At 37.9% G+C, this 24,514-nt stretch overlaps 1 long non-coding RNA gene across 1 annotated transcript in view; it reads right to left on the bottom strand.

Moving 5' to 3' along the window:
- Nucleotides 1-24,514, bottom strand: part of LOC127467211 (uncharacterized) — a 490,203-nt gene that overhangs the window by 308,508 nt on the left and 157,181 nt on the right. The window contains exon 2 of the long non-coding RNA XR_007903011.1: nt 17,198-17,507. This is a non-coding gene — a long non-coding RNA (uncharacterized LOC127467211). The remainder of the gene's footprint in view (nt 1-17,197; nt 17,508-24,514) is intronic.

Raw genomic sequence — 24,514 nt, 5'->3', positions numbered from 1 at the left:
ATGTTAAGTTAGATAGTTCATCAACAGTTGGTAAACTGAAATTTTTAGGTCAAACTGCTTGGTAACTACATACTACATAGAGAGACTGATGCACAGCTAGAGGCAATAGCCCTGTTTTATGAATGATTTCCTTAAAAAAGCTCAGATATTTCATATTGATTGAATGAATACTACTGAGGATACGAGATGCAAAACTCAGCAAAGGAGTCTGAATTCAGATATGCTTTTGGGCAGAGGCCTTCTTCCAGTGTTACTACTTTTAGCTGGAAATTTTAAGTATTGCAGTACTCCCCAGACCATTCTCGTACATTGTGAGATTGTATGATCAAAACGAATCTCAAATTTTGTGATTCTCTGGAAGGGAGACCTATAGACTAAGTCAATAGTCTAGGCTTATATATTCAGTGTAAAAGTCCCCTGACAAAATGTTTTATTTTGTTCTGGTGACAAAATGTTTTATTCTGTTCTGGGGCATCTGTATAAAAGAGTTTGGTTTCTAATAGAGCAGTACATCTCTGCAATGATTAGATGACTAGCCTAAATCTTAAGCCTGAGTTAAGATCATTGCCACTTTATTCAACTAAAATCTGAAGTGTCAATCCAGATAAATTTCTGAGTTATCTCTCTAAATATCGGTGACAGCTAGAAGAACGAATAAAGTCAAGGCTTTATTTTCTGGACAATAGACCTGTCCATATCAAGGAAATAATTTGCCTTAAGATAATTTTTATTGTGTAATGACAAGAAGGAGGAAATTCTAACTGTGTTTTCAGAAAGAGGCAGAAAAATATTAACAGCTTTTCTCTGGGTCAAATAGAAGAATTTACGCAAATACTTTGAATCCTAATCCACTCTTTGATCGTTGACTAACTTCCTCATTACAAGTGACCATGTCTGACTTTGTCTGCGGTAGACTTGGAATTCTCCATTCCATCATTCCACAGAGGGATCTATTTTCCTCATGTATTTTTACTTTATTAGTATGTACAAAGGCAGCAGTACTATAAATTTTAGTTGAGAATACAAGATTTTTCTACCATCTTCCACTGTAGTTGTGTTCTAGAAAGTGCCCCAAATTGCTAACACAGCAAAAAGATGAAAGTCAGCCATCCTGTTCATGCAGTCCAATATAAAGCAATCAGGTGTGCTCTCTGTTGTATGAACTAACACTTGGGTAGAGAGAAGGTTCTACATTTCTATGTGATATGACACAATTCAAGGAACATGCTTCTGGAATCCATCTTTTAGTTATTTGCTTGGGTGTTTTGGGCAAAAGGAGCAGTTTAGGTTTGGTTTTGGTTTGTGGTGGGGATATTTTTTCTGGTTTGTATTTTTTTTAAAATCTTTTATGTCAGCACGATTTATATACTTTTGGAAAGGATACGGAGCTGGGATGAGAATTTATGTGAATTTCCTTCTTATATTCACAACTACTTTGACTCCGTCTTCAGTCCTATATTGATCTTTTGATATGCATCTCTCCTGATTTGCTTGACATCTATTCTAAGCAGTGAAATGATTGATCACAAAGTTGACCGAGGGTAGATAGAAAAGGTAGCCTTGAAAATCATTTCAAATATACAGGGTTTGGAGAATGTAATCCCTAATACTATCTTAACAAAACCAATACATACAACCCAGGTTTTATCTGACACTAATGTATTTTTAAATCCTTGGACTTCATCAATATGATTGTGACTAAGGCAATACGAAAATGTATTTGGCACTCCCTCCTCATGTAGCTGGCAAGGAGTGGGCTGTACACAGATCCTTTGGCCTTCATTTTCCTCTGACTATTTTTGCGGATAAGTCAACCTTTGAGGCTATGTAAGAGTAGAGCTGGCAGTTGCAGGGCCCAGATGCCACACTCAGTGTTCCAAGTCCTGAACAGCAGGATTTGTAGCTGGCTGTTGCCATGTGCTACTTTAGATTCACTGTCCATAACCTGGAGGGTTTATATGTAATTTGCCTGCTGCTGTCATGGCCATTGGTATCCTTGTTCAGTGTTCCCTGGCTAAGATCAAGCCTGCAGTCCACAGCCTGTGCATGTCCAGCTTTGTGCTCTACATTCACCACTCCTGTCTCCCAGTAAACGTGTGTACAGGCCAGAAGAGTAATTCTCATGCCAAATATGCATGCAAATAGTGACCAGAAAGTTTCTGAGGAAATATAGAGCAAATTCTGTGAAGTCTTTCCATAAAGTGACACTTTTTAAATGTCTAAGTGCAAGTCATTTCTTCTGAGACAAATCTTTGTGCTGGTACAGTAATTCAGATTGAGAATCTATAAATGTCCTTGAGATAAATATTTTTAAAAGAAAGTTGATATTCAACTGTCTGAACTACTACACACAAAAAAAAAATTAAAAATACGACATTTACTTTATAATCAAAAAAGTTATTGATTTTGAAATAGGCAAGCTGGAGGAATAGCCAAAGGTTTCTCTAATTTAATCTTACAAGCACTTCAAAATACAGAACACCTTTTTAACTAGGTTTCTAACAATTTCTCCACATGTGGATCAGTTACTAATAGCCACAGTCTATACAAAAGTTACTGCAGAAATATATCTTGCTTTTATGGAGATTACACCATTGAGTTATCTGAGAGAGTAGGGACAAGGAGGTCATATGTTTTATTATTAGCATGTTCAGTGCAGTCAGTCCTGTATTCAGCACAACAGAAGTCCTTTTTCTTTTTCTTTTTTTTTTTCCCTGTCTCTTAATCAGGTTCTTTTATTGGAATTCCCAATTATGTTTGTAATAAGAAGTAGACACTTGAGCAAAAGACAAAGAAGTAGGCCCTAGATTTGCGAACCGGAATTTTCTATAGAGGAAAAAGGTAACATAGAAAAAGAAGTGTTATCAAGTGAAAATGCAAGAACTGAGTTATAAGTTGAATAAAACCCTATGGTATGTAGCAGTGAAAGTTGATGGTGTATGGAGAGACTGTGCTGAAATAAAGACGTATAGGCAGATGTCATATCTAAGGACCCAATAAAAATATTTTAAGCAGCCCAGATGCTGGTCTCCTCTATTTAAAATAATTTGGAGCTTTTAGCAAACACAAAGGAGAAATAAACACTGAAAAAGGAGCCAAGAAATCTGAAGGTCTTTTAAAAACAATTTAAAAATATTCTGCATGCCATAAAGATCAACAAAATATGGAAAAAGTGGTTTGTAAAAGAAGGTAGAAAACCATTTGAAAGAAATTATAGTGAAGAATACAAATATGCCTCTTATAGTTAGTCATTCTGTTTGGTTAGTCATTTTTATGCTACCTTTCTGAAGAGATTTAAATGACTAGCTTGCCTAGCTTGACTAGCAGTGTCATGGCAGTACAGATACACATACAAACATATGCATCTGATAAGTATAATGTATGTTATGCAGTAGCTATAAATATTCAGTCACTAAGTGTGGGAAACATACAGCTGAATAACCATGTTATGCGACAGGTGAGCAACTGGCTTACAGGTTGGACATAAGGAGGTTTTGTGAATGGGGTAACATCAGGCTGGTATCCAGTCACTAGTGGGGTTCCCAAGGGCTCCATCCTCAGCCCAGTTCTCTTTAACATCTTATTTAACAACTTGGATGCAGGACTCAAAGGAATACTAAGTAATACTGCTTATCGCACTGAATGGGGACGAGCTGTTTACTCCCTCAGGGGCCGAGAGGCCCTGCAGAGAGACCCCGAAAAATTAAAGAAGTGGGAAATCACCAACCATATGAAGTTTAATAAGAGAAAGTGCACCTGGGATGGGGCAACCTGGGATGCATGTACAGACTGGGGAATGAGATGCTGGGAAGCAGTGCCATGGAAAGGGACTTGGGGACCCTGGTCGATGGCAAGTTGAATATGAGTCAGCAGTGCCCTGGCAGCCAGAAGGGCCAACGGTGTCCTGGGGAGGCATCAGGCAAAGCATTGTCAACCAGTTGAAGGAGGGGATTATCCCGCTCTGTTCTGCACTGGTGTGGCCTCACCTTGAATATTGCGTGCGGTTTTGGGTACCGCAGTATAAAAAACTACATTAAACTATTAGAGAGCATCCAAAGGAGGGACACAAGGATGGTAAAGAGTCTGGAGTGGAAACCGTATGAGGAGCTGCTGAGGTCATTTGGTTTGTTCAGCCTGGAGAAGAGGAGACTAAGGGGAGACCTCATTGAAGTCTACAACTTCTTTGTGAGAGGAAGAGGAGGGGCAGGTACAGAACTCTTCACTCTTGTGACCACTGACAGGATTCAAGGAAACAGAATGAAGATGAGCAAGGGGAGGTTTAGGTTGGATATCAGGAAAAGGTTTTTCACCCAGAGTATGGTTGAGTACTGGAGCAGGCTGCCCGGGGAAGTGGTTACAACACCAAACCTGCCTGAGTTCAAGAAGCATTTGGACAATACTCTCAGGCACATGGTGGAATTCTTGGGGTGTCCTGTGTAGGGCCAAGAGCTGGACTCGATGATCCTGATGGGATCCTTCCAACTCAGCATATTCTATGATTTTACAATTAGGTGGTCTCTGTTTCCTTGGCAGAAACTGCAAAATCTAGAGATGTCTGGCTCCGCAAATAAATGTTTCAAAAACTCATGCTTTCTCTCATGTTTGTAAATTGCTTTCTGATACATTTTCCATATTATACTAGAGGTAACTAAACTCAGTAATACGAACAACAAAGGATCAAAATTTCTTCACTGAGACAATGCTTTCCATGCTGATCCCTAGTACTGCGAATGAAAAAATCCATTCAAGAAAATGGTTGAGATAATAAATGGCTGTTTAACAAGAATTTTGACCAAAAGCCACTACTTAGCAACATTGCAATGGAGGGAGGGAGAGGACAAGGTGAGCATGTTGGTTAGTAAACTCAGGATTTATGAAGACACTGTCACCACCCCATTATGACCCCATATCTCATCTGTGGAAACAAACTGGACAAATACGTCAGAAGCCTGGAAGACAAAACTGAAGAGGGCCATCAGAAGCTAAGAGAGGAACTTAAGGAAGGAACCTTCCATACCTTGCCAGGACAAACAAGAGTCTCTGCTATCAGAAGCAGGCGTCCCCAAGCTAAGGAGAGAGGATACACTCCATGATGGGATCTGTGGTTTTACCTCCATGAGCATGGAGAAGATATTTACATGTATTAGATTAGCTGTCCTTGCTTTATATGATGATGTTAAAGAAATCACATTCTTATATATCTGTAAATTTCTTCTGCACTTCACAAAGCTAATTTGACATTATATCATATATTTTATTAGTAGCTATTTCTTTTGCCATAATCCTTACTTGTTTATCAAGACCCTAAAAGCAGATAGGGTTTAAGCATAGAACTGAATGGTCATCTTAATTTTATATGGTCTGCAATCAGATAATCTGTATCATGTATAGAGATAGAGAGATTGAAGGAATACAGGGTCTATGTTTGGCAGCATGGAATTTCAGTTCTGCAGCTGGTATTTTGTAAGCATCAGTAAAAAAAGGAGATTTAAATGAGGAATTAAGAACAGGAAAGAAGCTTATCTGATTGATTTTGCCTTTTTCTTTCCTCTTTCATTTCAGTTTACATGAGGCACAATATCATTAAGATCTGTGAAAGGGAGTTTTCAGAACCATTACACATAATGTATGTATACGGTAAAGTTGAAAAATGAATACTTGTGAACAGTAATAATACACAGACTGTTAGTGCTCATCTTGCCCATGCACACCCAACAGCTGTACTGCAAAGCAGGACTAATTAATTCAGAATCATCCAATGTATTTTCAAGTGCTATAACTACCATGAATGTTCTGCGTTCTTGCTGGTGATGCTGTTGAAGGCAATGGTGAGGGCTGATTATGTCTATCTGATATATACCTGTCCAAAAATAATTTGGTTCTGTAATGGTTAGAATATAAAATTATTTTTTTGTCAGATGAGTTGTTTGGTGAGTCAGCAAAATACAAGTGAATCTGAAAAATACAAATGTTCTAACATAAATGCAGGAGTATTTTTCAAGTCCTGTCCCTTTATTCTCATGTGCCTATTTTTAAGTATCTCTGTAATTTCAAGGCTTCAGGTTATTTTGCTGTTCATTTTTTTTTGAGACATGTTTTCTGTCTGCAAGTTACAGAGAAAATACTGAAGAGTACGTTCTTTCTTGTTCCTTATGACTCATCATGAATGTGGATGTGGATCAGAAAAATGCAATCTGAAATCATGGGTTTCGTTATTGTACAACAGGAATGTTATACTTTTAAAATCTAAGAATTACAAAATTTTACAGAACTATGCCAAGCTCAGATATATGAAACTGAATATAATATAAAGGGAATTTTCAGAATTACTTCAAATATCTGTAGTCTATGCTTGTTTCACAGAATTTTATTAGATTATGATATATTACTCTATTTCATTACTCTGATAAGACACAAATCCATAGCTAAGAGCATAATTAAGATGACTATTTGTTTGTTTCCTTTAAGGTCAAGCCATATATGTGTCCTGTATATAGATAAATATATGCTGGTATGTCTATATACTTGTGTATGTCTGTGTGCATGTACACATATATATATATTTATATCTTCCGGTTTACTCCTCTGATTTACGAGGGGACAGATATTCCCTACCAACTTTGGCCTCCTTTTTTTTGTTACATAGTATACACACTAGAAAATAAGTGTTCCCCGGTAAAAATAAACCAAAAGAAACAAAAAGCTGGTGGAGTCAGTACAGCATCACAAAATACAACTTACTGCATATAGGGAAACTTCAAACTTGTTGCAACTTAACAGATCCCCTGGTCTGACTCCTATAAGCTAGGAAGAGATACAAATCCAAGAGTATGCATGACATCAGATGGTGTTTTCTCAGACTGAAAGGAATGCAAAATGTTACCTTGAAATGCAAAAAGTAGGTCATCAAGTTTTTTTATTTTCTTATTGAGTTGTCAGCTTGTAATTTCTGGTGAGATTTCTGTTGTTTTCTTGTTAAAAGCCTCTCCTTTCCATCTTAGAGGCCAGTCTTCGAATGCAACTAATATAATGAAAATTCCAGTTCTCATTTACAGCAAGAGTAAACTGCCAAGGCACATGTCAGAGAGGAAATACTGAAAATGCTATCCTTGTGTGTTACCCTAGTTACCTACGTGTTTGAGCACCAGTCACAGAATCACAGAATAATTTAGAGCTAGAAGGTAGCTCCAAAGAGTATCTGCAGAAGCATCGGACTTCTGCTGAAAATAGGACCATCTTCAAAGTCAGATTAGTTTGGTAAAGACCACGATTTAGGTGTACTAGAAGAGTTCCTAAGAATTTGTGAATGTGAACCCAGGACTAAACCTATCTCAAGAGGAAGTCTTGTGAAATGTTTTTGAATTTTGTAGCATCCTGAAGGGTAGGCCCTTTGGAGATCTGAGAAGTTTTCCTCAGTGACTAGCTCATGCTTTCATGAGAATGCTTTCAACATATTTATTTCAAAGAGAATAACAGCAGGTAATAATCTTGTCACTGACTAAATAAGGTATGGGAGAAACACAGCAGTTTTCCTAATGATTATTAACAAGAATATAATTTGTTGTAAGATTTTGAGCAGCAATGATCCAACTTCTATTTAAATAAATAAAAAAAATATATGAACCATTGTTATGTAAACAAGAGGGACAAAATACAGTGGAGCAAACAATGTGTATTTTACAGCAATAAAGTCATGCTGGAAAGTTATATGCTTATGAGAGAGTTTAACAGAGGAGAAAAGATGTCAAAAACTGTAAACAAAATGAATAGTGATGTAGAACATTGCATGCTGCCATTCTTATTCCAATACAAAGCTGAACCACAGGATATTTCAGTTCTACTGCAAGAAAAGAATCTTTTAAAAGTCTTGAGTGAAAATAGCAATAACAAAAGGCAAAATGAACAAACAAAAAACCCCTGAAGAACTCGGGTCTCAAACTAATTAGGGTTTTTTAAATGAAATATTCCAAAATGTAAAGGAAAAGAAAAAGAAATTCAAATGAGGATTGAACAAAGTAGTTGGTTAGATGTAACTGATGGAGGTGCTCTGTGGAGATGAAATGCAGACAGAGCTATACTGAGAAGCATCACCTAAGAATGCCAAACTGTATGAATTAGAAGAGAAACGAGATAAAACAGTGCGATGCTGGAGCCCATCCACAGTTGCTTTAAGAGAGCCTTTCACTAATGCTCTCAGCTACCACTCAGAGCCTGAGGTGAGAAAGATTATTTTGTACCAAAGCATTAGAAACCAATGGAGTCAGGCATAATTCAGGTCTATTATTTTGTCCACTTAAAACATATGTAAGACATTGTTGCCAGCTGACTCATAAGTGCCATCTTAATACTTGTCAAAGGACTTTACAAGTTAAAATAATTGTTTAATTTCTAAGTCCCCACTCGTATGTTGCTTGAAGATTGCCTAAAGTGCCAGATCATACAACAAGTGCAAGAAAGAGGAGTGAAAGGGATGCCAAGTCCTTACAGTTGATGTTTCTGAGAAAAGAATTTTGCTCTATTTCTCGTATTAAAGGTGGCAGAAACTGCCAGAAGTCCATGTTGATTATTTTTTATGGACTCTGACTAAGAGCATGATTACTCAGTGAAAACAGGGGAATTATCAAGTGTATTTAATTTTTGAATAGATGTTAATGTTTACACTTCTATACAGATGAATCTGTAAGGACTTGGCATCCCTTTCACTCCTCTTTCTTGCACTTGTTGCATCTGATTCATGATTTTAAGAGTATTTTTTTCATAATATATTATTTCAATCATAAATAGCCAGCTGCTGATACCAGCAACTAGCAGGCTGAAAATCAGAATATCTATGACATTAAAAATTTCAGGGTCTCATATAAAGAGCCAGATACTTTTGAGACTGTATATGAAAGCCAATATCTTCAAAAAGATATTTTTGAAAAGTTTCAAGCAGCAGTTTGAAGTTTTTTTCAGAACACAACAAAAGACACTTTGATCTCTAGACAATGCTTCTATCAGTAGTAGCTACAGAAAAAATGATTAGACAAATAGCGTATCTCATTATTGTGACATAGCAGTAGCAGAAGTATTTTACATGTCTGTTATAACAAAAGACAAATTGTAAAAAGAGAATGTAAAAGGTAATTTTTGAAACTTTCAGCAGAATTTTTATGGAATTTTAAAATAGTTACTTAGGCACAATTTTCTCCAATGGTTTCACAGAATTTCTCTGTGAAGAGAGGTTTTTCTTCCCCTGGACAACTATCTCGTGAAAAAGGTCTTTACTAAATCTCACAACCAATGTATACTCTGTAGGAGAATACCATAGAAAATTCCTAAATGTAGCTGAGATTCACTCTGAAGATCAATATTTAAGAGCCAGGACAGACTAAATCTCGATATTATCTCTTTTTATAGATGAAAAAATCCAACCTAAATTGTTATCATACTGCCTCAAGAATTATATGCATTTCTTCTATTAGCAATAGATTTAGGGATATAACTCTGCATGCTGAGATGAAGCTTTGCCACTGAAGTCTAATTTGATTTATCTATCAGCCAATTAGTGTATTATTAAAAATTCACAGCAGGGTCAATCTCTTGTTGATTTACATAATTGAGTTATCTGCTTTCTAAGTTAGGGTGCTTGGTAATTGCTGAAGTCTGTAGGCCAAATTCCACCTTCCCTTTTCTGTGCAACTTTACAGCAAGAAGCTGTCTCAGACTTTGGCAGAAATATATAAGTAGTATTCCTTGTGAACATCATTGTTCAACAAGAACAGCGTACTGGAATGATTCTAGGAAGATCTGAATTTCCATAAAGGCACTAAATGAAGAGTGTAAACATAAAGGAGGAAGAGATTTGCCTTTCTCCAAGTAGGTTCAAAATAGTATGTAACTGTGTGCAATAATGTCAGTTTGTAGTATTAAATACTGGCTACTGTTCAGGACACTTAATGTGAAAGTTAATTCTAAATTCTTGGCCAGAAATAAGACTTTCACAAGGATAAAGGCATAAAGACATGATGGAGAAATGTCATAAAATGTGAATCATGCAGCGTTTAATACAAGTACTTAAAGACATGCAGAACTAATGGAGAAATATTTTTTCTTTTGAAACTTCTGGAGCCTCTGTGTAATTTTGAAATACTGTTTTTGTTCCTTCCTGTGTCAACTGAAACTACAATGGAAACTTCCATAAAGTGCATCAAAACCTTAAGTGATCAGAATCTTCATTGACCCAGTATGTTCTAGAGATTAAAATACCAGTTCCAGTAAAGTCATGGTTATATAAGTTCCAGTGTTTTTAGTGGAAACAAAGTATGGTAAACTCTAAACACTTGAGAAAACTGCTACCCACAGTTACTATATCAGGTTTTTGCTCGTCAATCTCACCTCCTAAAGATGAACAAAATATATTGATGTCAAGCAGTTGCAGGTATGTTGGGAAAATATCGTACAAAGAGGTATAAATTCATCACAAACTTATGTAATGTGAAGACTTCTGAATTATTGTTTTACTAAAAGCAGACTTTTGCAAACCTTGCTGTTCAGATGGTTCACTAATCGCAAGACGCGCTATAAATACCAGTTAAAAGGAGTGAAAAATTAAAAATAAGCATGTTTCTTTGCCTATTGTGCTACTTGCAAATGAAATACTTGAGGAAATAATTTTTCCAGAAAAATCTCTTTCAAAGACAGAGATATTCAGGAAACCATTAGTTTCTGCAATGAAACATATCAAAGAGTTGCCTTCAGTTAATAGTTGGACTCAATGATCTTAGAGGTCTTTTCCAACATAAACAATTCTATGATTCCAAAATTCTTTAAAAGAGGTCCTTTGTTATGCATTTCACACTTCAAACAGACATGCCATCAGAAAAAAAAAGCACTTAAAAGATAAACAGAATTTGACTATTTGAACTAGTCATAGATATTGCTAAAAAAAAAAAGTTATTTCCTAAATACTATCTTAAATACTACCAGTAAAATTTGTTTCATCCTTCCTATTCATTGTTTGTTTTCTGTAATATGCTACTAAATTAATAACTTGCCATGACCCTCCTTATGCTGCTGCTTCTGTTAGTTCTTTAATGATGTTCTTTATTTTGAACTTAAAAGGCTAAGGTAACTCTCTGCAGAAAAATCAAGGAAATTCTGTTCATTTAAAAAGGATAGAGGAGAAAAGAGTCAAATTGCACTATAAATTTAGGAGGTAGTGAGTAATAGTAACAAAACCAGTATAGCTGTTCAGATCTTCCTTTCAAATATGTTGGGTTTTATCTCTTTTTGAGTTCCAATCATTAAGACCCACCATATGAGACAGGGAAAGAAGAAATTGTTTTATGAAAGGTCTGGGGCATACCTTAAAGGTGTGCCTATATGTCTATGTATTTCAGCTGGCAAACAGTAAATGATTGACACTTTGCATAAACACTTTCAAATCCAAGACTTTGACCTGTCATTTGTTAGAAATGCTACTTATAGTAAGTTAAATCCACAGTTAGCTCATATACCATCCAGACAAAGAAATTTTTTTACCATACAAACTCTAACTGTGGTGAATTTTAATACTCAATATTTCAATAGAAAATCAGAAAATCAAAAGAAACTGATCATTCTTTCTGCTTTGTTGACAAGAATGGGACTATGAGTATTTTAGTCAAAAATTAAGAAAAGTAAAATTGTCAGCAACTATAAGCAAAATGTACCTATTTTAAAGTGTCACTTGCAACTGCACTAAGAAAACCTGAATAGTATAAAGGAAAGTCATGAATACTAACCTTTCCTTTATGAATATAAACAATGGATACATAAGCATACATAGAAACTGATATAAGGCTTTGAAATCAGTGGTTTTTTTCTGTTAGCAAAAAAAGATGTTGTTTTCTTTCTCAGTAGTTTAGAGATTCATCTAAAGGATACTGCATATATTAGCAGGTTGGTTATTTTCCTTGTCCAGAAATACATTATGTGGTTTATAGCTAGAGTTATGCTATCATCCCTTCAGTGTATGAATTCAGGGCACATTCTTATTTAGAACATCAGATGTTAACTTATTTAAAAGCAGGGAACTGTCCTTGTTTGATTATTTGATAGAGCTTAAAACTATTTAATTGAACTCTATCAGTGACAGAATTATGCACCTATTTTTGTATTTGTAATTCATTTGCGTAAGTGTTTTCCAGATAGTCGAGAAGGAATATTAACTTTCACAAGACTAAGCAAATATGTAAAAAGTGAACAAGAAATTCATCTTCTACACATCAGTTTACTCTGAGCAGCACAGTTGAGAATATAATGTCCTCAGTAAGATAAAAATTCCTTCTAGACAAGTATCCTGTCCTCAATAATGGGTAACTTGAAAGCTTAGGCAAAAGCATAAAGGAGGGCAAACTACAGGGCAAGTATCCAGCATCTCTCAGTGATCTATAATGTCAGTAATGCTGTGAGACAGAGACACCATCATGCTCAGGTAGCACTAATAGCATCATTTGATGGATGAGGCACAAGAGAGACAATAGTGCAATTGAGTCCTAGATTTGGCTTTGCATCCAGTACTTTTTGGCTTAAGTCTTTTGAAAGTGTACTCTGATTTTAAACACTCACTTCAAAGGCTGCCAAGAACAGAAGAACTCCACATCAGGCAACAATAAAAATGTTCACTTCTTTGCAGTTTTCTCATTTGAGGAAAGGAGAATAGCAGTCTTAAAGTCTGTGGTTTTTTCTGGAAAGTAGAAAGACATGATTGAACTTTGTGAAAATATGACATTTAAATACAGCTAAAGAGCTATCAATATAATAAAATGGCTACAGTTCATTACCATTCGAGTTAATTAAGTTAATTTAATTCAAATCACAGTGCCCTCTCTAACTCATCCTCTGCAAAGCATGTCCTGTAGTGATAGGACAAGGAGTTGTAATTTTAAACAAAAAGACAGTAGATTCAGACTAGATACATGGAAGAAATGTTTACAATGAGGGTGGGGAAACACTTGACCAGGTTGCCCAGAGATGTCCTACATGCCCCATCCCTGGAAACTTTCAAGGTCAAGTTGGACAGGACTCTGAGCAACCTAATCAAGTTGAAGGTGTCCCTGCTTCCTGCTTGAAAGTCCCTGTTTTACTGCTTGTAAAGATTCCTTCCAACCCAAACCATTATATGAGTCTATGAAATGTTGCCTGTACTGATGAGAAATGCTTGGATGTGAAACTATGGGACTCTGTGTAGTGACTTAAAATGATCATCACAACTATGACCTAAACTCCCTGAAGGCTAAAGATTTCTGCAATAACTTAAATATACTATGAGTCAGGTCCTGCTTGGATGTCCATGAAGTGTATTCTAGCTTCTGTAGCATATGAAGAGAGTTTTTCCATGCATGACTGTTTATAATAAACTTCTATAGCATGTCCACCAACATATGAATTTGCTTAAAATTTTATCAGTAAATATATGTTAAAATAATGTTACAGTATTTCTTTTAGTTGCCTATATGGACAGTTTTACTAAACTTTTTGACTCAAAAAGTTCTTCATATCAGAATAACATTCACAGGAGTTCTCCAATCTTAAAACTTCAGTATGTATCTCCAAGTCAATCATCAGATTGCAATTAGTGCAATTAGACTCTATTGTGTCCATGGTTGATGCTAATTTATGCTGCTTTAGAGAATATAAAACTGTGTCACCAACGTTTAATTGGAAGGGAAGATATTAAAGGATAGGGAGATATTAAAGAATTACAGTGTTGTTAACAGAACAGATATATAGGAGTAATAAAGACCATCTGCCACGTCAGCAAGCACACTCCAGAGACAGTATTTCACTGTACCTTAAGAATTCTACTGACAACCACAGAGACACTGGGTCTGGAAAAGGCATGACAAGGGATCACAGCAAGGGCCCAACATTGCTGCTTCCACACCTTTGTAGTCTCAGCCACCCGTGGTGATGGGTGTCACAACCCATCGGTGAGGGGTGTAAATTTTCATCAGGCTGAACAAAGACACCAGACCACACGTCAGAGAACTCTTATGTTTTATTGTATAGTTGCCTTAACTGCAGCAACCAGCCCACTATTTAGACTCAGAAAGGTGTTGGCTAACAAACCCTTAATTTTTACAGTGCACTTCAATAAGCTCTGAACTCCTGCAACAAATTTCTCAAAGGTGCTGGCTCACAAGCCACAACGCATCAATTTTCAAAGGTACCGACTAACAAACCACAACACACTTCCATAAGCTCCCCACTCTCAAAACAAACTTCAGTAGAGAATATGGGGTAGAATATGACAGCCACACTTAGGCCAAATGAAGCAATGGAGGAGACAATAAAGGCAGAAAAAGAGAGGAAGGAACAAAAAATACCACTAATCCTTAGATCCCATGTTGGTCCTGCTGTATGGATGGTCAGGAGCTTGGAAAGTGAGACAAAGAAAGAGAAAGGTAAAGAGAAGAAAAACACAACGAGTGTTGTAGATCCGCTTGCTTTTATAGTTTAACTGGTACACGCCTCTTATGTAAACTAGATTTTTCATGACACTTCATTCCCACTTGCACAGTCAGCGCTTTGAGTCCAACAGGAAGTCGAGGAGGCGTGGGGACTGAGGCACAAGTCCCAAGGTGAAGCAGGAAGTTGTCTCAGCACAGTGTGTCCACACTTCCACAGGACCCACTCTTCAATTACATCTTTCCGGTCACAACAGTCAATGATTAAAACAAAATGTGCTTATATGCCTAGTCCTCCACAATAGGGACCTCAGCCACAGCACTAAGGTTGCTTAAGGGTTATTGTTAGGGTTGGGTTTCAGAGACCTCCAGGGACACTGGGACTGGAAAATGCATGCCAAGGGGATCACAGCAGAGTCCCAACATTGTTGCCCCTACATCTTTCTAATCTGGGCTACCAGTGGTGATTGGGACCTCAGCCTCAGCACCAAGATGCCATTAGGATTACAGTTAGAGTTAGGGTTCAGAGAGCCACAGAACCTAGACCTCCAGGAACACTGAGTCTGGAAGAGGGGGATCAAGAAGGGCCACAACATTGCTGCCTCCACACTTTTCTAATTTTGGCCACCCATGGTGATAGGGACCTCAGCTGCAGCACTAAGGTTGCGTAAAGATTAAGAGAGTCTACAGCTCCAGGAATACTGGGACTTGAAAAGGCATGCCAAGGAGACCATGGCAGGGCCCCAACATTGCTACCACTACATCTTTCTAATCTGGGCAACCCATGGGGACCTCAGATGCAGCAACAAGATTAGGGTTAAGGTTAGAGCTGAGAAAGTAAAAGAGCCTAGAGCTCCAGGGATACTAGGGCTGAAAACACATGTCAAGGGGACCATAGCAGGACCTCAACATTGCTGCCTCCACACTTTTCAAATCTAGACCACCCATGGTGATGAGGGATTCAGTCACAGCACCAAGTTTGCTTAAAGATTAGGGTTAGGGTTCAGAGAGCCACAGAGTCTAGAGCTCCAAGGCCTATGAGGCTAGAAAAGACAATTGCAGGGGGATTATGGTAGGGCCCAAACACTGCTGACATGACACTCTTTTAATCTGAGCCACTAATGGTAATGAGGATTTCAGCAGCAGCACAAGCTACCACTAGGGTTAGGGTTAGGGTTAGGGTTAGGGTTAGGGTTAGGGTTCAGAGATCCGCAGAACCTACAGTTTCAGGGACACTGGGATTCAAAAAGGAATGCCAAGAGGATTATGGCAAAGCCCTAACATTGCTCCTCCTACATCTTTCTAATCTTGACCACCCATGATGATGGGAACCTCAATTGTAGTGTCAAGTTGCCATTACATTTAGGTTTAGGGTTAGTATTTAGAGAGCAACTGAGCCTACAGCTCCTGAGGCATCAGGTCTCAAAAAGGCATTGCAAGGCTCTCATGGCAGAGTGTCAATATTTTTGATTCCACACTTTTTTACTCTGGGCTACCAGAGCAGCACCAAGCTGCCGTTGGGGTTACGGGTAGGGCTAAGGTCCAGAGAACCACAGAGCCTATAGTTCCAGGGGCATTCTGGTTGGAAAAGGTAAGCCATGGGGATCGTGGTAGGGCCCCAACATTGCTGCCTCCACACCTTTTTACTTTGGGCCACCCACAGTGGTGGTCCTCTGACACAGTGACGAGTTTCACTTTATGGTTGGGTTAGGGTTCAGAGAACCACAGAACCTAAAGCTCCAAGGATAATGGGGTCAGAAAAGCTATGCCAGGGGTATCACATCAGAGTGCTACCTTTGCTGCCTCCACACTTTTATAATTTGGGCCACCCATAGTTACAGGGCCTCATCCTCAGTGACAAGCTACCATTGTGGCTGGGGTTAGGGTTCAGAGAACCTACAGTTCCAGGGAAACTGGGGCTGGAAAAGTCATGCCATGGTGATCATGACAGGGTTCTGGCATTGCTACCTTCACACCTTTCTAATCCCGGTCATCTATGGTGATGGGATTAGGAAGCCATACGAGGAGTGGCTGAGGTCACTTGACTTGTTTAGCATAGACAGAGATGAGACACCGTTGCTGTCTGCAGTTTCCTCACAAGGGGAAGTGCAGGGGTAGGAACTGATCTCTTCTCTCTGGTGACGAGAGGGAATGGTCTGAAGCTGTGTAAGGGGAGATTTAGGAAAGGGTTCTTCACCCACGGGGTGACTGGGCACTGGGAAGGTCTCCCAAAGGAAGTGGTCATGGTACCAACATCCAATATTTCAAGAAGTGTTTGGACAGTGCTTTCACATACATCATCATTCTTAGAGTAATTCTTCACAGTACCGGGAGTTGGACTTTCATGATCCTTGTGCATCCCTTCCAATTGAGAATATTTTTTGATTCTATGATTCTAAATAAAACCCACTGTATTTTTGATGGATATTAGGTGGGTACATTTTGTCCTTCTCAGCTATTAGAATCATAGAACCATAGAATTGACCAGCTTGGAAAAGACCTCCGAGACCATCAAATCCAACCCTTGATCCAACACGGCTGTGGTTACTAAAACATGGCACTAAGTGCCACATGCTGTCTCATCTTAAAAACCTCCACAGACAGTGAATCCCTGGGCAGCCCATTCCAATGTCTGATTACTCTCTCAGTAAAAATTTTTTTCCTAATATTCAACCTAAACGTCCCCTGGCATATCTGAAGACCATGCCCTCTTGTGCTACTGCTGGTTGCCTGGGAGAAGAGACCCATGCCCACCTGGCTACAACCTCCTTTCAGGTGGTTGTAGAGAGTGATGAAGTCTCCCCTGAGCCTCCTCTTCTCCAGGCTGAACAACCCCAGCTCCCTCAGCCTCTCCTCATAGGACTTGTGCTCGAGTCCCTTCACCAGCCTTGTTGCTCTTCTCTGGACCTGCTCCAGCACCTCAATATCCTTCCTGAACTGAGGGGCCCAGAACTGGACACAGTACTCCAGGTGTGGCCTCACCAGCGCTCAGAACAGGGGAAGAATCACTTTCTTGGTCCTGCTGGCCACACTGTTCCTGATCCAGGCCAGGATGCCATTGGCCTTCTTGGTCACCTGGGTGCACTGCTGGCTCATGTTCAGCTTCCTGTCAATCCAAACTCCCAGGTCCCATTATGCCTGGTTGCTCTCCAACCACTCTGTCCCCAGCCTGTAGCGCTGCAGGGAGTTGTTGTGGCCAAAGTGGAGGACTCGGCACTTGGCCTTGTTGAACCTCATCCCGTTGGAATCAGACCATCTCTCCAGCTTATCCAGGTCCCTCTGCAGAGTCCTCCTACCCTCTAGCAGATCAACACTCCCCCCCAACTTGATGTCATCTGAAAATTTGCTAATGGTACACTCAATTCCCCAAAATACTCTAAAAACTAGTTCATACCAAATAGTGACGCAGTGCTTTCATGTAGGAAGAATCTCAGGAAATATACAGTTGTCATGATGTCTCTTTCGCTAAGCCCAGTCTCTAGAAATAAAGGTCTGAAATTGTCCACAAGCACAATTACCGTATGTGTCCACTGAAGCCATGCACAGCCAAAATCTGTTCTCAGTTGTCTAAACATGTGCAGAGAGTTTGGATTCTGCAGTTGGATATATTTGAAAGAAAACAACTACTGTATAAATGCCTAAATTCTAAATGAGCATTTTATCTAGTCTTGCAAAATAAATTTGATTTTCATTCAATTAATGACATTTGCTTAACTGAAAAGTATCCCAATACAGTAAGTGTTGTGCTATCTTCCATAAAAGTAAAATAAATATGTTTTCCTTGAGATGCTGAAGTGATAAAAAGGCAGTACATTTTCCAGTCAAATAATTTAAGTCTTTTAGGTCTTTTCTTGTCTCCCATGAGTTTTCTGTAACATTATCAGAAGAAAGAACAGAGGGAAAAATAACACAGAGGAAAAGAAGAAAAGAATCATTGCTTACCAGTTTAGCAATTCTAAAGCAAAGGAAGAAAAAAGTATCAGATAAATTTTCTTATTGCTAGCAGTTGTGAAAATCCCTGGGGAAAGGATTTTAATATCATCGCTAGAAGAGAAAAAAAACCCTGAGCCAGCAGGTTGGTATTACAATACTTTTTAAGTTTCTCCTAGGGATGCTAAGGAAGAGAAAATTAATATATATGTAGCGGTGGTCACTTTGATCTAATGTAAGTTCCAGTCCAAGTTAACTAGTTAAGTCCCCTCAGATACTTTCATCCTGGAAACTTCCTGAATACAGGTGTGCAAGATTAAAATATAGAATAATACTTGGCACAAAAAATGTTGCCAGATCAGGACCTTTAGGAAGCCCTTGCATTTCCAGCAGCTGAACATCTCCTGCGACTCTAGGTGTTAAAGGAGAAAGGAAACAGTATGAGCCTTTTTTTTTTTTTCTGAAGAGTGTAACATGCTTTCTGGTATGTACTGTGTGTTCTTTTTGTAAAAAGTAAAGCAAACTTTACATGGTACATATACTTAAAAATTACAACACCTATTGCCTTAGTAAAAGCAAAAATACTGAGTTTATTGTCAGAGAAAATTTATGGTAGACAAAGGGTATTAGAGCAGAACATCAAATTACTTAATCCTCAAAGAATGTTTCTTTTCCTTGACTATAAAAAGACAACCATATTAAAAAAACATATTCTGGTTCATAGTAATTTTCAAAAGTGGGGGCCAGAGGTTAGGCATGTCTGGGAATTTGACTCCTCAAGTTTAAATATTCAGCATACCAGATGTCAAGGAGAACAATAATCCAGCAGTAACAGCATTAACATTTGGAAATTTGCGGGTCTGGAGTACACAGAGATTAAATCAAAAGCTAGTTTCTCAAATAAATGGGATGAGAAAGCGAAACATCAGTCTGCAAGCAAGAAAGAAAACCTGTGAAGTTTAGCAATCCAGTTGAATTTTAGAGATATAGGAAGAATTAAATACACTGAAAGGCTTTATGGGATCTTAGAGGATTATTTAGATGCTTGCTTCCTTATGATAACATTGGTTATGACACTGAATCATTATAGACATATTGATGCAATAATATCACAAGATTGCCTGATAAACACTGCTGAAATACTGTTTATGCTGTCGGATGCCACACAAGCAGTTTTTTGGTTAGCTGGAAGCAAGAGCAAGCCCCACAGAATACCGGATCTTGAGGAAATTCAGGTGGAAATAAACAACGTTAAGATAAAGGAAATGAAAGAATCTGATTTAAGTTCAGAGGACAAACAAGCACATCCAAATGTAAACACAAGTAGGCATGCAGTCATGCTCAAGAGGTTTAATGGATGAAAGGTGGAGGAGGGAAAAAAGAAGGCCACAGTTCAGTGGAGATTCTTAATTCATTAGAATGCCCACAGCAGTAAGAGTCAACTGGAGGAATCAATTAAATATTACAGATGAGTTATGGCAAGCATAATCAAATGAAATAAAAAAAAAAAAAAGTAAAAAAGAACCAAGAAAATGAGATATGCTAAAAGTCTCCTTTTGGGGCCTTGTTCATGCAAATGTTTTCTTTCTCCAAACATTGCAATTCTTGTATTTAATACTTCACTTCTTTGTGGAAATTAAAGAGCACATTAAAATAACTGTGAATGTTCGATATGATTGTCACGTTCAAGTGTTTCAGGAGGGGGTGTGCCATGTCTCTAACTCAGTCTGCTGGCCATGGTAAGAGGAAAAACTTTCAAGTGAAATATGGTTTAACGAATTTACATAATAAGATTCTATATCACCCCCTCACACAGAGGCCATAAATTTCTTCAAGCTGGCTATAAATTATCCTAACATAGTTATACATTAACTACTGACATTTGCCTAGAAGTAACTTGTTGCAAGCTTTAATAAACTCTCATGAATCTCAAAAGGGACTGGCAGGCATTTCTAACTGAGGTAGAGACTCAGTGGAGGTTGTAAGCAAGTTTTTTAGAGACACTATACACACAAGGTAATTTCATCATGTTGCAAAAGGCTTCTTAGGACTCGTGGAAGCTTATTTTTAAGAATATTGGTTTACATAAATTGATGTAGGTAGGTTTGGGTTTCACAGAATCTTAGAATGTTTTGTATTGGAAGAGACTTCTGAAGTAAAACAACAAACATGTGCAGTTATACTGACTCTATTGCAATAAAGTAATCAAATGGTTTAACCTGCAATACATGAAGCAAGTCTTAACTTTGCTGTATGTTTATCACAGAGCACTTCAAATGCCTCTCTCATGTTGCCATAACTTACAATCATACATGTTTTTTGGGGGTTTTGGGTTGTTTGGTTTCTTTTACCTTAGAGGGCTGAAGAGCACTTTAGAAGCCATCTTCGTCTTTCAGTGGGTATTTACTTGTCTGAGGATAATATCTGAAAACGTTTTTAATATCATCATATAGTTGTTTAATCTTTAGCTGCAGTCATCTATTTACAAAGAAGGACACTACCAAAGACAACATGAACAGTCACACTGACCTAGATTTGTGCAAAGTTTCTTCTCATTTCCACCAATTTTAAATGAATGAAACTCCAGAGGAAAGTAATTTTCAAGTTTGTGAAAGAAACCCTTAAATTGCACTCACATAGTTTCTCAGAATAAAGGTCAAATGTATCAAATATTGATCTCCAATCTTAATGTATAAACAGTTTTTTATGAAATTTCATCTGTCATTTTATAAAAGCAATTACCTTATGCAAGGTAAGTATGAAACATTACAGTTTTGCTTTAGTGACTATCATTTTGCAACTGTCTGAGAGTAGATAGAACAAGAATTGAACACTGGTTATAGTTTACTACTCCTTTGTGTACACACACATGCACCATACAAATACACACACTAGTTTATTCATTTTGATCATTTGAAACTCAAGAAGTGGATATGAGTAGGAAATAAACATCACTATGAGGGCGATCAAACACTGGAACAAGCTGCCTGGAAAGGCTGGTTGTAGGAACACTTTCCTCGGGCACAAAAAAAACTCAACCAGAAAGGGCCCTGAACAACCAAGTCTAGTTGCTTTGAATCTTTGAGGTGGCTTTGAGTCAAGGGTGAGTGTAGAAAAACTCTGTTGGTCCTTTCCAAACTAAATGATGCTGTAATACTATGATTATCATACTACTTAGTATGACAATCTTTTTCCGTACAGGACAAAATGGATGTTCTTAAAATTCAGCTCTCTGAAATCCTGCAAAAAGAACAGGAACAGTCAGCTTTCCAGATGATCTTTCAGGTATAACTCCTCAGGTATGACTTCTCCCAAGTCCTGAAATAATACTACAAGGAAAGGTTGTAACCCCTTTATGAGTGACAACCATGCATTATATATGCATATTGCCCTAAGCAAGATCTTGTGAACAGTTGTCAATACCTTACATAAGTCTATTTTAGACAGGTATTAGAATCTTTTGTAACATGTCATTGGAATTATTTACCTGTCTCTTTACGAGTTGCTTTCACCTTCATGACCCCAGTGACTTTCTCGCTTGTAAAAGACTCAATAAAACCCTCAAAAAATAACTAAACCCCTCTATTTTCCATACTTCTCACTCATAGTAGCACTATTCATGCCCAAATGTAGGAAAGAATGACTATTTTCACAGAATTATGTCCCCATCTCAGTGTGAATACTGTTCCTTAATAATCAATAAATTCAGTTAACTCAGGCTTTTCTGGCTACTGAAGTAACTGCTGGTCCAACAGCTTTCTGAGGTTTTTTGGGTAGAACCCCAATATTAAGAATAAGAAGAAAACCATAAGGAAAGCAGATGTTAGAACTACTGGAGGATAATGAGTATGTTATGGCATTCTGACTGCATTTGGTATTCTGGGCTGCACTAGGCAAAGCAGTGCTGGCAGGCGGAAGAGGGTAATCCTCCCCCTCTCCTCAACCCTGATAAGACCACACCTGGATCACTGTGTTCAGTTCTGGACTCCTCAATACAAAAGGGAAATGGCTAAGAGAGCTGAAACGGTTCAGTTTAAATAGGAGAAGGCTCAGAGGGATCTTATCATTGCTCATAAGTACCTGAAGGGACAAAGAAAGGATCCAGGTTCTTTTCAGTGATGTTCAGTGACAGAACCAGAGTCAACAGGCACAAACTGAAACACAGAAGGCTCTGTCTGAATATCAGGAAACATTTTTTCTTCCAGGCGTGACTGAGCAGAAGCACAGGTTGCGCAGCGAGTTGTGGAATCTTCCTACTTGGAGATTCAAAAGCTATTTGGACATGGCCCTAAGCACCCTGGTATCCCAGCTAGGATAGAAGGGTTATACCAGATGAACTTCAGAGGTCTTTTCCAATCTCAATTATTCTATGATTCTATGAAAGACTGCTACACAACATGACTAATGTAAGGTACTTTTGTTTACCAAGACAGGCATGAGCTACCAAGCTGCTGAATCCTCAGTTTGCTAAGCTCTTGAGGGGTTTTTTTCCCTGTTTTTTGTTTTTTTCTCTGTCATTTTTCTTTCCTTGAGGTCTACATTTACAAAAGAATGCGTGATATCAAGCCAGCTTGGATTTGTGGGAGAAATGGGCAAAGTGTAAGAAAGTAAGAAAAACCTCTCAAGAAATGTGTTGAAGCAACTTCTTGATGAAGAAATGAAAATAAACATTTTGTCTTTTTTTTGAGGGGGAGAAGATGCCAAGACTTTAATCCCTGAATAACAAAAAATTTAACCAAGGTTTTTCCAAATACAAGGTCCCTTGAGTAATATCAGCATGTTTTCTGTTCTTGGCTCAGCACTCTTAAACTAGAACCAGCTGAGAAGAAACACCAGAGCATCCATCCCAGTCTGCAGAAGAATGGCAATGGTAAGGCCATACTTAAAAGCGGACAAGTGTGAAGAAATTTCCACTAACCAACTGGCCATGGTAGCAGAACTTTGCTTGGGTCTTCAGAGCAAATATTACATCATGATAGAAATTTTCATATTGCTGCTGTGGTGAAGGAAGGAACAAAGAACACATGACATTTAATTACTACTGTAAGGTTCTGCAAGGCAAACCTAATGAAGGTAAACAGGAAATATGGTTTCTATTGGAAACTAGTATTAATTGATCTAATCAATCCTACTATGCACCTATCAGCACCATTGAACACCTAGGAAGTACACATATATATGCACACACACACACACATATTTGTATGGTAATTCCAGTCACAAATTTTGTAGAAATTGGTCTGGATTTTGAACTTACCAAAAAAAAAATAAAAGGTCAAAATTACTTGCTAGAATACAAACAAACTCATACATGGAATTAATAGGGCTATATACACATATACACGCTTAGAGAAATATGATTTGCCTCCTTGATAAGCCTGGAATGGAGTAAGATGGCCCCTTCCAACAGAGCAGTCTGAGTAGCAAAAGGTGCTTATAAATTGGATATAACAATAAACTAAAAAAGGTTAATCCACTGGACTCTTACTGCAAACCTGTAGGTTATAAATAGTCTGCAAGGAATTCCTCTCATTTAACTAAGTGCACTGAAATAAAATAACTTCTCTGTAAAGACCTGTTATTTCAATCTGTCACCATAGTGATCTGTAGCTACTTTTTAGCTGGTCCCAGACACAAAAAGGCAAAAACTGCGTTTCCAAAATATTGCAGCTATTGCCAAAGACTATATATGGGAAGGGTGTGCATAAGTATCTTCTTCTACCAAAAACCAGTTTTGTCCTTCTCAAAGTGTACTAAAGAAAGTGTGATATTGTCCATGCTACCTCATTCTTTTTCTTTCTGTCTCTTTCTATCCACACATGCAAACATCAACAAGAAGGATATAAAGAAAAAGGTGCATATTTAGTTTCCACTTTCTTGTCTTCAAAGTTTTCCAGGAAAAATAAACAAAAAAACTCTGTTACATTTCATTTTATTTTCAATCTTTCCTCAGTTGTGTAGCTGAGATTCCTGTTTGTATTATGAACAGCAATATAAATCCCACTTCATATTGATACTCTTCTTATGGTAAAATTTCCCTATTTCCTGATTTACTGGTGTGTACAAACATCCTAATATTGGGACTGCCTTATGTAGAGGAAGAAATGATCCTTCATTTCCTGGAGAGAAAAATGTAAAATCATTTAGTGAAT

The sequence above is a fragment of the Manacus candei genome, unplaced genomic scaffold, assembly GCF_025592945.1.
Source record: "Manacus candei isolate 608988 ecotype Guabito, Panama unplaced genomic scaffold, ASM2559294v1 h1tg000014l, whole genome shotgun sequence".
NCBI classification, from domain to species: Eukaryota; Metazoa; Chordata; class Aves; order Passeriformes; family Pipridae; genus Manacus; species Manacus candei.
The sequence above is the reverse complement of the archived record's forward strand: the minus strand, read 5'-3'. Positions and strand labels throughout refer to the sequence as shown.